Source organism: Anser cygnoides, chromosome 1, assembly GCF_040182565.1.
Source record: "Anser cygnoides isolate HZ-2024a breed goose chromosome 1, Taihu_goose_T2T_genome, whole genome shotgun sequence".
Taxonomy (NCBI): domain Eukaryota; kingdom Metazoa; phylum Chordata; class Aves; order Anseriformes; family Anatidae; genus Anser; species Anser cygnoides.
Window position 1 is genome coordinate 21,852,369 of NC_089873.1, and position 10,616 is coordinate 21,862,984.

Here is a 10,616-nt window from a genome sequence, read left to right on the forward strand (position 1 = left end):
GAAGACACACTCAAAATGGTAAGAAATCAGTAGGTCTACTCTTACTAATATTATAACCAAGATACTACCAATCCCAACTCTCCAGTCAGTCCCAGAATCGACCAGGGATGCTCCCAGCACTCCAACTTAGTGAGCTGGAAGATTTGGAGCTATTGGAAATGAATAACACTAGATAGGAAAGATTGCTTTTCTTAGGTTTTATTACAACAGCGTATCACCGCTTTAAAATGCCGGTACCTTAAGATGCATGCATCTCAAGATTCAAGCTTCAAACACTACTTAACTCAAAAGCTTGCTGCTGTGAATCCAGCCCAAGGATGACTCCAGACATTAAGAGAACAGGAGAAAAGGAGAAGCAAGGCTTCACAGAAACAGCTTCAAGCAGATTAGAGAAATCTTTATAGAATTAGAGCATTTGAAATAATGTTTAATTTGATAATTTTAATCCTGTAGTCCAGATAAGATTCTCTACTAAATTATATTACATGGATTAAAATCATTTACAAAAGATTTCCTCTCTGCAATAGACAGTCTCGAGTGTTCGCTGCAAATGAGAGATAATAACAAGGACAGAACATAATGGGGCTTAGATAGCCCCGATTTTTTTTTTGTTACTATTTCATCCACAAACAAATTTGCATATTTGACCAATAAATGCAAAGCTTCTGAAAATGTTTGTGTGCATGTGTTTATGTCCTCCTTGATAATGCAGGAACACCATATCCTTTGATATTTGAATTTCACTGCCTCATAAAGCAGAACAGAACAGTGGAGGACACAAGAAAACAGGGTTAAATTGTGATACTTTCATTGGTTTCTCAGCAAAACTGCAGTGGCTTCCTTCAACTTTACTTTTCTCAGCTGCTTGAGACATAATTTGAGATGTGACAGGGAAGTGGCCCAGGAAAGCCATCTCCTCTCAGGATTCCCGATCCATTACAAAGCCCATTTTTAGTTCTGGCTATCTGTAATGTGAAATTCAGCTACACACACGTAGAGTAAGTAACTGATGTAGCAAAAAATATCCAAACACTCTTGAAATTTGAAAGAGTCATATTCTTGGCATTCTAGATCATCGTTATAAAATAGAGCCTGTTTCATAACAAGGTTCTAATCTTACCACCCTGTTAATCCTAAATCTCAGCCCGTCCAAACAACAGCACTGTTGTTTCTACAGTTGCAACATAGCCTGCTCCTATACTTATTTTAGTATGTAATTTAATCGATTAAATAACAGCTAATGTTTGTGTAAATGGTGGGATCAGCTCATATTCAAGTATACCATTTTGATGAGTGACTTTGTGCTGACAGGATGACAGAAGACAAATACGTGTTCCAGCAAGGGTTGGATGGTGCCATCTGCTTTAACATTTTCCAGTTACAGCTATTCTGACCATCCAGAACAAAAATAACATTTAATCTAAATCATTTTAAAATTAAATTAAAGTTTGGTAACTGAACACAAAGAATTCAAGACAACTGTAACAGCTACTGGGAATATGCTCATCTGGGAGTTACTAGAAAAGAATGACATTTCTGCCATTCATTTACAAAAGTTAATGTTATTGATTATTCTCGGAACTAGCAATAAACAGTCAACTAAAACTCACAGCTGGTCTGTGAAATCTTCACTGATACAAGTATGCATAACCTTTTTTTGATCATATGCCAAGGTTTATTCTATTTCAGTGAGTGTAGACCAAGAGTGTAGACTGATGGTTTAACGTTTTGAATTATTCATCACATTAAGTTGATATCCTGAGACTCAGGCCTGGCCACCACACAAACATGCACTGGTATGTTTAAAGCTTGGTCATATCACTCCTATTCTGATTAAGGGTTATTTTAACAGTTTAAGAATAAAGCAAGTGCACTGAAGTGAATATCTACACAAGGTTTTTGATTATGTTTTAGCAGCGTCCTTCATTCTGACTGACAGCTGTCATATAATGCAGTCAGGATCAATACCAGAAATAATTTTAGTAATCAGTGGAGCAAAAAAAAAAAAAAAACCACTGCCTTATTCTTGTAAGCTTTCAAATCTGATTGATTCAGGTGAAAACTGTTGTGATAAATATGGTGCAACTCCACCTCCCTCTTTCACACTCTCCACAATGTTTGTGTTATTGTTTCTTTAATTGATCTTTCTAAATAATAATAATAATTAAAAAAAAACACAGTATAGTTCTGTCTTTACATTTCAGTGTACACTACATTTCATTTACACTTTGTTGAATTGTGCAGAGCCTTTCTGAAATACAAGTACTGACCTGGATGCAAAACAGGGACTTGCATTGCTCGTAACACTTGATACTTTATTTCTGAAGTACCACTTCCCACACAGATTATACATTTTGCCCACTGGTAAGACTGTACAAAATGACAATGATTTCCAGAATACAGCAGGAATTCCATTAGTGCACAATTCAAAAACAAAACAAAACCCACAACAAAAATGTGTTAGTACAGGGACATTCACAAAAAAAAATAAAAATGATTTTACGTAAAATAAGAAACAATAAAAAAAATCCATGCTAAAAAATGAAGCATCATTTTCTCTATAAAGAGAGATTTCCAACACATTTCCATAGTTCATCTATGCAGATGAATAGTTAAATGACTACAAAACCTTTTTACATTGCACTCTTCACCTGGAATGTGATTATTGTACTACTTAATGTAGCCACCTAACATCTTAGCAAATGGACAGTTAAATAAAGCCACAGCTAATACTCAAGCACAACATAACTGTTAATCCAGAATCCTAAACTCCATTCATGCAGACACGAATTGTTTGCCCAAAAGGCATACTACAGCCTTTGTATCTTAAGCAAGGCCCTGTAAACCCTGTGAGACGAGGGCATCTTACCCCCCACCACCTCAAAATGCAGAAATTATCAGGATGAAACCCATTTCCTCTTTCTACACTTCTGATATTGTGATCTTTGGTCAAAAGAACTGACCCCAAGGAAATTATTTCCACAAGCAAAGACCATTTATATAAATATAGCAGCAAAAACAGTTTTGTGTGCCTGGACTGCAGTGAGTGCTGGATACTCACTGCTGCTCCTTATAGATTTTTGCTTGTAGATAGCATTCTGGATTGAAGCAGTTAATCTGAATTAACAGGACAAATTGCAGCACTGTCCTCAGGTCAGAAATAGTTACAGTTTTACAGGGGGGACAAATTCACCATATAATTGACCAATCCCTTTCTCAAACAAAAGGAGACTGTCAGGGGTCAAGGGCTTCACTATCACAAAAGACAGTAGTTTTTTCCAGGTATTTTTAAATGGTATGAACCATTTACAAGCAGCAAAGATACCTGAAATCAGAATATTTTGGAGTGAAATACAAGTTTTGCTCTGGCTTCAACCCCAGAAGCACTGTCATAAAATCCTAGAAGTCCATTTTCAGTATTGGAGTGAAAGGGGAAAGCACAGAAATACCAAGACAAGGTGCATTTAAGGACAGAAATTGTGAGAATTTAAAGAGGGTGATGAGAGCTCTTACCCCCTGAGGAACTTCACCCTCCCAAGCTATCAGTCCTCTCCTTCTTCATGGCACATTTCCTGTCCCGCTCATATTTGTTGGCATTTGTCCATTCTCCACGGTTTGCTAGCTACATTTCTGAAAGATGTTAACTCCTGCAGTTCTTTTGTGTTTCCCAGTTCTTTTCTGAAATCCTCCCTCCCCAGTTTGCTAGGGTGCTCAGCATGCCTTTGTGCTGCCAGCAGGGAGACAGGTAAAAGGCCAGTTTCGAGATGTTAAGGAAGAAGGAAGAAGCAGGGGTGAAGCTCTGAAAGTTCAGGACCCTCTGCAGTGCAGGGCTTGCTCTTCCTACAGCTCCAAATACAAACCCAAAGAGGCTGGGAAAAACAAAATCCTTTAAATTCACAGTGCTGCCTGTCCTGCACACACCAGGGCTACCCCACAAGTCTTGGGGTCCTCTGCTTCCTCTAGGTTATATAGGTTATATCTGCTTCACAAAGTAGGTAGGGAGCCTCAGAGACTGATCCTTGAAAAAAGGAAAAATGTCAAAGAGGGTCTGTTCTGCTCACCCTGAAATTAACAGCAAAAGTTCAGGAGAAACTTCTGAAGGGAAATGCACTCTTCCCTCCTCTTGCCACCCCTAGTCTGATCAGATCCTACAATTTTTGCCATCCTCTTCTCCAGCAGGGTTTGAGGTCTTCTCAGCCCTGCAAAAACATAACCCGCAAAGCCCTGGCTAAAGTACATCCTGCACGAGGGAGCAGTACTTAGAGCTACAGCTCCACCTCCAGATGGAGACCGGCATCAGAAACACCACTGCAGGAAAAGGACCCGGACAGCTCGAGTCCATACACAGCGAATGTATAGAACTGGACATCTTAGCAGGGAATTCACCAGACAGTGAAACACTGTTGGGGTGCATGCAGCTGGACAGTCCCTTGAGTAGCCCTCGATGGCACCTGCTGGCACAGCTTTGGTGTCCCCAAACCAGACATGCCACTTGTGCAGTCCCATTTTCCAGCAACATCGAGCTGTCAGCAGTTCCCAGTCTCAGAAGAACACTCACCCGATGAAATGCTGATATGTCTCTCTTGCTCGCACAGGCCATCTCCTCTTTCCTGGCCCCCATTTCAGTACCTCAGTGCATTTGCGTCACCCAGAAAACTGGTCAGCCTTGACCCTGCTGTCCCTGCTACCCCAGAGCATGTCCGTGCTGCCTCTCTCCACTCTGCAGGAGAGGTCCAGAGACTCTGAGGGCAGTGGTGACCTGCTGCCATCGAGGGGACACAGCCAGGACAGGAGGCTGTGGAGATGCCTGCGGTGTTGATGTACCTGACACAGGCTCCAGGAAAGAAATGGAGCGCGGAGGAAGAGGCTCACATAGAAGTGGGGGCGATGAGAAGAAGATTTTCCAGGTGGTGGGGCACATCCACGTCTCCTGGACCTGAGGGAAGGAAGGGAGCTGGAGGGGACAAGGAGCAGCACTAGGGGAAAGTCTCAGCATGGGGTGGCGATGCCCAGTGGGTGGGCAGGGATGCGGGCAGCCATCAGGCAGGCCAGCACAATGCCGATCACCTGCAGCGCCGCCAGCCCCAGGGCAGCAGTGGCAACAGAAAACATGTTGCTGCTGACAAAGGCCGAGACCTTGCCGAAGCAGCCATCGCGGTGCAACCCGTACACGTTGGGTGGGCTCAGCTGGCAGCCCCTTCGGCCCCGGCAGCAGCTGAGGGGCACCGAGCCATTTTGCTGGAGCGCCCAGGGTGTCGTGAGCCAGTCGCGGTAGCTCTCCACGCCACAGCAAGCAAAGGCACGCTGCAAGGCATCCAGGGCGTCCGCCTTCGCCTCGTCCTCGCCATAAGTGTTCAGGGCTTGGCGCAGCCCTTCCTGGAAACCCTGCGCCACGTCCTGGCGGTAGAGGAGCCCCGAGAGCCCTGCGGTCAGCCCGGCCACCAGCACGGCGCTCAGGAAGGCGCCGTAGGTGCGCAGGAGACCCCGGTGCTCCGTGGCGGCGCTGAAGCAGCCCAGGAAGCCCCAGACGATGACGGCGGTGCCCGTGGCCAAGAGGATGGCGGGGGCGTTGGGGTAGTCGCTGGCTGACAGCGCCAGGTAGCCGCCCAGCCACACCTTGGCCCAGAGGCCGATGATGAGCATGGTCAGCCCGGCCGCCCAGAAGACGAAGCTGAAGGCCATGAGGGACAGCTTGAGTGCCGTCATGGCGCCCGCGGCGGGCGCTGAGCGGCTGCGAGTGTCAGCACCGCCGCTCCCTGAGAGCGCTGCTCCTTGGCCGGGGCTCTGGCAGGGAGGTGAAGGGAGGAGAGAGGAGGAGAAGGTGGCCGGGGACCCGCTGCGAGTGGTGCCTCTGTTCCACCCCGGCCCCTTTTTCACTGCCTCGGCCCAGGGGCGCGGCCAGCCCCGGAGGGCGGACAGCCGGCCCAGGCCCTTCCCCGCACCCATGAGGCGGGTCGGGACGGGTCTCAGCCCTCCGGAGCCGTGAGGTGTTTGTGTTTTAAACAACGGAGTGCGCTACCCGAGGGGAGAAGGGAACGGACGAGGGCTCAGGCTGCCCTGCCCAGGCTGGGCTGCCTCCCAGCCGTCGGAGGAAAGGGGCTCCTCGGGCAAAATCAGCGTTTGCTGGGATAAAGTGCAGCCCAGGATGGGTCTGGGCAAGGGACAGAGCAACTTTTAGTATGCATTAGGTGGAGCACCTGAACAAGATACAGCTAATCCACAGGAAGCATAAAAATATTGTAAAAGAGAGTTTTCTGTTTATTTGTTAGACAACCTGTTGTATTTAGGATGCTTTCAAGAAACAAGACTAAATCCATACCTGAATGTTAACTAACTGTACAGTCAGCGGTTCGTTCTGTCCTGATTTGCCCAGTTGGAAACTATTTTCCAGGTGGCCTGACTCTGTTAAATATTCACTTGATTTAGCCAGTGATAGCACTGAGAAGTAGGGAAGGCATAAAATGGCTGTGCAAGAATGTCTGCGAATGCTGCGTAACAAGTGGCCCATGAAAGCGGTACGAGTCCACCTCTCTGTACACCACCCCTTCAGCACAGTCTCATTGCAAAAGATAGTCTGCTCCTACATGCCAGGTAAGCAAGAGCTGAAAACGAAACTGTAAATGAACAGAATCTCAGGCAGAGATAGAATTAGCATCCCCAGAGCTAGTTCATGCTAAATGACCAATTTCTCTTTAGCATTTCTCGACAACACCACAAGGGGTGTGTAGTACTCTTCTGTTTAAGATTACAAAGGTTTCATACCATCTCCATCTGAAAACAAAAATGACTCAAAGGCATTGCAAGACACAAACTTGACCTTCGTATGTCTTCAGCAGCTCAATAAATTAATTGTTATATACTGACATACTACCAGACTTCCATTAAATGTTTATATTGCTTTTGTTAAAATGTTTTTTTAACATTTTTAATAAAATATATATTATTACAGCTTTGTAAGTTGGTGAAAGATCTTTAAACCTATGCAGCTTACTAGGTGTCTGTGCACTTCAATCTGTCAATCTCTTTTTATTTTTTCTATAATGCCTCATCCTGAGACAAACCTTTCAACTTCCACTGATATAACTTGGAGTAAAATAAAACTTGTATGTTTTAGCTTGTATATTCTATAGTCACACCCAAAAGTTAGGTCAAACTATCCTATTGCTCACCTCTTTATCAAACTCCTTTAGTACTGAAATCTCGGGTTTAATTGTGTTCCAATGGTAATCTCTGTGTGGAAGTTTGAATAACACTTTTTGTTGGCTTCCTTCTGTTACAGAATCTTGGGAGGAAAGGAGGTGCCTTTTATATCAGTTTAACACATTAATATATGTTCAGAAATTCATAGTTGTTGAGGCATTAATACAGCATAATCATCACTGGGACATAATCTGTTAGAGGCATGAATAATTGAAGTAGCAAGGGTCTGTATGTTATAATTCCTGCATTTTACAGAATCTCCTCTTGCTTTTTTTTACAAGAATGAGCTCTTCATCAGTTTCTTGACAGATCAACTCTGCGCTACTTCCTTTGATTCTCAGATCTTCTCAGGAGACTCCCAGATCTTTATGTCAAGTTGATTCAGGAATGATGACTTCATACTCTAGAAGTATCCCTCAGTACATTGGATTATATTACCCAGTTTTACACTAAATCATGTGGCTAATATCCCCAGTGAATAATAAAAGATCGTGACAAAGACAAACTAGAGGTTTGCCAGTCTGGCACTTGATAACCGATGGCTAAAGGGTGATGGTTTTTACAGTTTCTCACCTAAGTGAACATACAGTTTTGGGAGGCTCTGAAGGTGACATTTCATGAAGCAATGTTTCCTCTGAAGCAGTAAATCTCTGTTGGCCAGGCAGTTGTCAGTCATGCAGAGAAAAGTCCTTGCTGTCCTTGGAATGGGTTGATCATTGCTGAGCTGCCATCTTCCAACCACCTGTTTTTTCCTTCAGGATTGTACACCATTTCATATCAGTGTTTTTCCTTTCAAATCCTTGAACTGCTGGCTATCCACATCTCAACATTACCCGCTGCGGCGTTGCCTTTCTTATCTGGCACAGCTCTGTGTACTTTCTCACAGTTCTTTCTCACAACTTAGCGATTTTTTCAGACATTTCTCAGAGCTGGTGCTATCAGAACTAGGTCTTTGACTGCAGACAGCTGAAACCCATAGAAGGGCTACCCCTGCTACGTTGGACAATCCTAATGAGGGGCTACAGCCCCTTTCAACAGGGCAAACCAGTGAATTCTCTTTTTGAATATTTCCCAAATTTGAAGATTCACTTAAAAGATCCTTAAAGACCTTAAAGATCCACTTTAAGGAACGTAGATAATGTGTTTTCTGTTATTAATTTTCCTTACAGTTAAGGCAGCTAGGCAGCACAGGATTGCACAGATATCTGAGGGTGTATTATGCCAGGAAGGAGCAGGTGGGAGCATACAGGGCATGTGAGCAGATCTGTCACCACTCAGGCTCCTCTGGCATGTGTCAGAGATGGAGGGTGATGAAAAGGAAATGTAAATCTAAAAGCATCTCCTTAAAGAAGTTTTGTCATCTATTAGTACTATTATGAAATATTTAATAAATTATGACTATTAGTTTCACTGTCAGTTAAGTGCCGAACTTCCTCCAGAAATCACGTTAAGCATTCCAGATTAGAAGATGTCAGATGGTATCAACACTTGTGCTTTTTTAAAATCAGGGTTAAAGGAGTCGACGGGGCCAAATTCTGCCCATTTTCATAAGCTGTGCCACTGGGACTGTTTGGGTAGGTAAAGGAAGCAGGACTGGGCTCCCTGAGTGTACGTAAAACTGTATATGATGAAACACCTTCAGTGTATAAAAATAACCATACTAGAATGGCTTGATTTTTCAGATATTGGCAGAATCATAAAACATGTTGGCATCTTAGAAAGAAAACTGTTACAGAATCTCGCAAAATCATACTTGTGAACAAATGTTCCTGATGTTGCATGTCATATATGGACTGACAGTTTGATGAAAGAGAAGTGATATTCCTTTACATGTCATCTTGGAATGCAAAGTGTCTTGGAAATTCTGTAAGAGAGGACTTGGAGGTGCGTAACCCACCAGTGAGAGCAGCAACACCAGTTATCGAAGAGTGGTTACAAACATGGGCAGCAACTGTGGTGAGATTGACCTTGGAAACTGCAAACTAGCATATCTTAGAGAAAACTGGTATTTAGTGGCAGGAAGAAACCTGCCAAACAGTGAGTCTGAAGGATATGTGGGTGATAGCAGAGATCTAATTAGGCAGTGCTTCGCAATACTACTTGGCACAGAAAAGCAGTCTGCTTAAAGCAGAGATTTTCCTTTTTACTGCACAATTAGGTGCTTAGGACTTCTACCAGTACAGTACAGGAAGAGGGGGTAGCTTCAAAAAAAGAAGAAAAAAAAAAAAGGCACTATCAACTTACAGTTAATCATAAAATACTTCTTTTGGTGTTTAAGAATTCTCATTTGAAAATCAGAATTGTTGTGGAAAATGTGTTCCCTTTTTTTAAGACTGTCTCAAGTTTTAAAAAACATGAAAAAGTCTGAAGATATCCTGCTTGAACTGAACTGTAGATTTACATATTTCAAGAATACTGTATTTTCTCCACAAAAATAATACTCTTGTTTATCCCAGCACTTCTCTAATCATGTTCTCTGTAGTTTTCTTCTTGATCCCCCACCTTAGGAGAGAGAATTAGAATTATTCTAAAGATGAAAGTATAAATTTCCTTTGAGTGCTGAAGATTACTCGTAGGAAAATTAAATTTGAAATTAGATCTGAAATTACGTGGGCGGCTGCTACTTCGAGCTTAATTCACAAAAGGGATGAAAGTATCAATTCCTGATCTTAGATGCTGAAAACTCCTGTCCCAGTTGCAGTCTGGGTTTGGATGGCGTTTCATTGTCCTAGCTGTGTGATTTTCTGTATGAGTTCTTTGTGGTTGCAGCAACAACCTGTATCCAGCTCTCACCTCTGTCTCAGCAGATCCACAAAACCAGCTCTTCTTCCTCCTGCCGTGCTCACCAGGTCTGCGTCTGTAGGTCTTCTCAAGGGCACACTGGTTTAGCAACTAATGCAAAGCACAAGGGGAAAGAAGCGTGTCCTTTCCCCTCCCTTTGTTGTCTTGCAGGAAGTTAGGGTTGTGAGCACCTACCTAGAAAAGGGAGACTTGAGCTCAAGTTCTTTTGCTACTAGAAGGAAGTGAAATAACACTTTCTGAGGGAAGGCTGAAGTAACCACACAGTGTGATGTTCTGGCTGGTGTTTGCTTAGTCCATCTAGCTGAAGCTGTTCTTTGGACCTGAGAAACTGCAGTTCAGGTTGTTCCAGTTCTGATTTACCAAATGCTAGTTTCTTATTTTAAGTAATTTGTAGGGGAGGAGACTTGCTTTGTTAAAAGGGAGATGAGGTGCCAGAAGGGCCTTGCTGCAGCTGTGATGATGATATCCCTGAGGTAATCAACCTCTTTCCAGTACCTATAGATTCTCAGAAGAAGGGCAGCTCTGCTTTCTTTAGACAACTGAATGAGATTTTCATGTCACCACTCAGAGAGGTACGTTTGCTGCCAAAGTACCTGCATTTTGGGGAAAACTAA

The 10,616-nt window shown here is 43.4% G+C and overlaps 1 pseudogene; it reads right to left on the bottom strand.

Annotated features, from left to right (window-relative positions):
• Positions 1-2,186: 2,186 nt before the first annotated feature.
• LOC106040466 (tetraspanin-7 pseudogene) lies at positions 2,187-6,066 on the bottom strand (annotated as a pseudogene).
• Between the last annotated feature and the right edge of the window lie 4,550 nt (positions 6,067-10,616).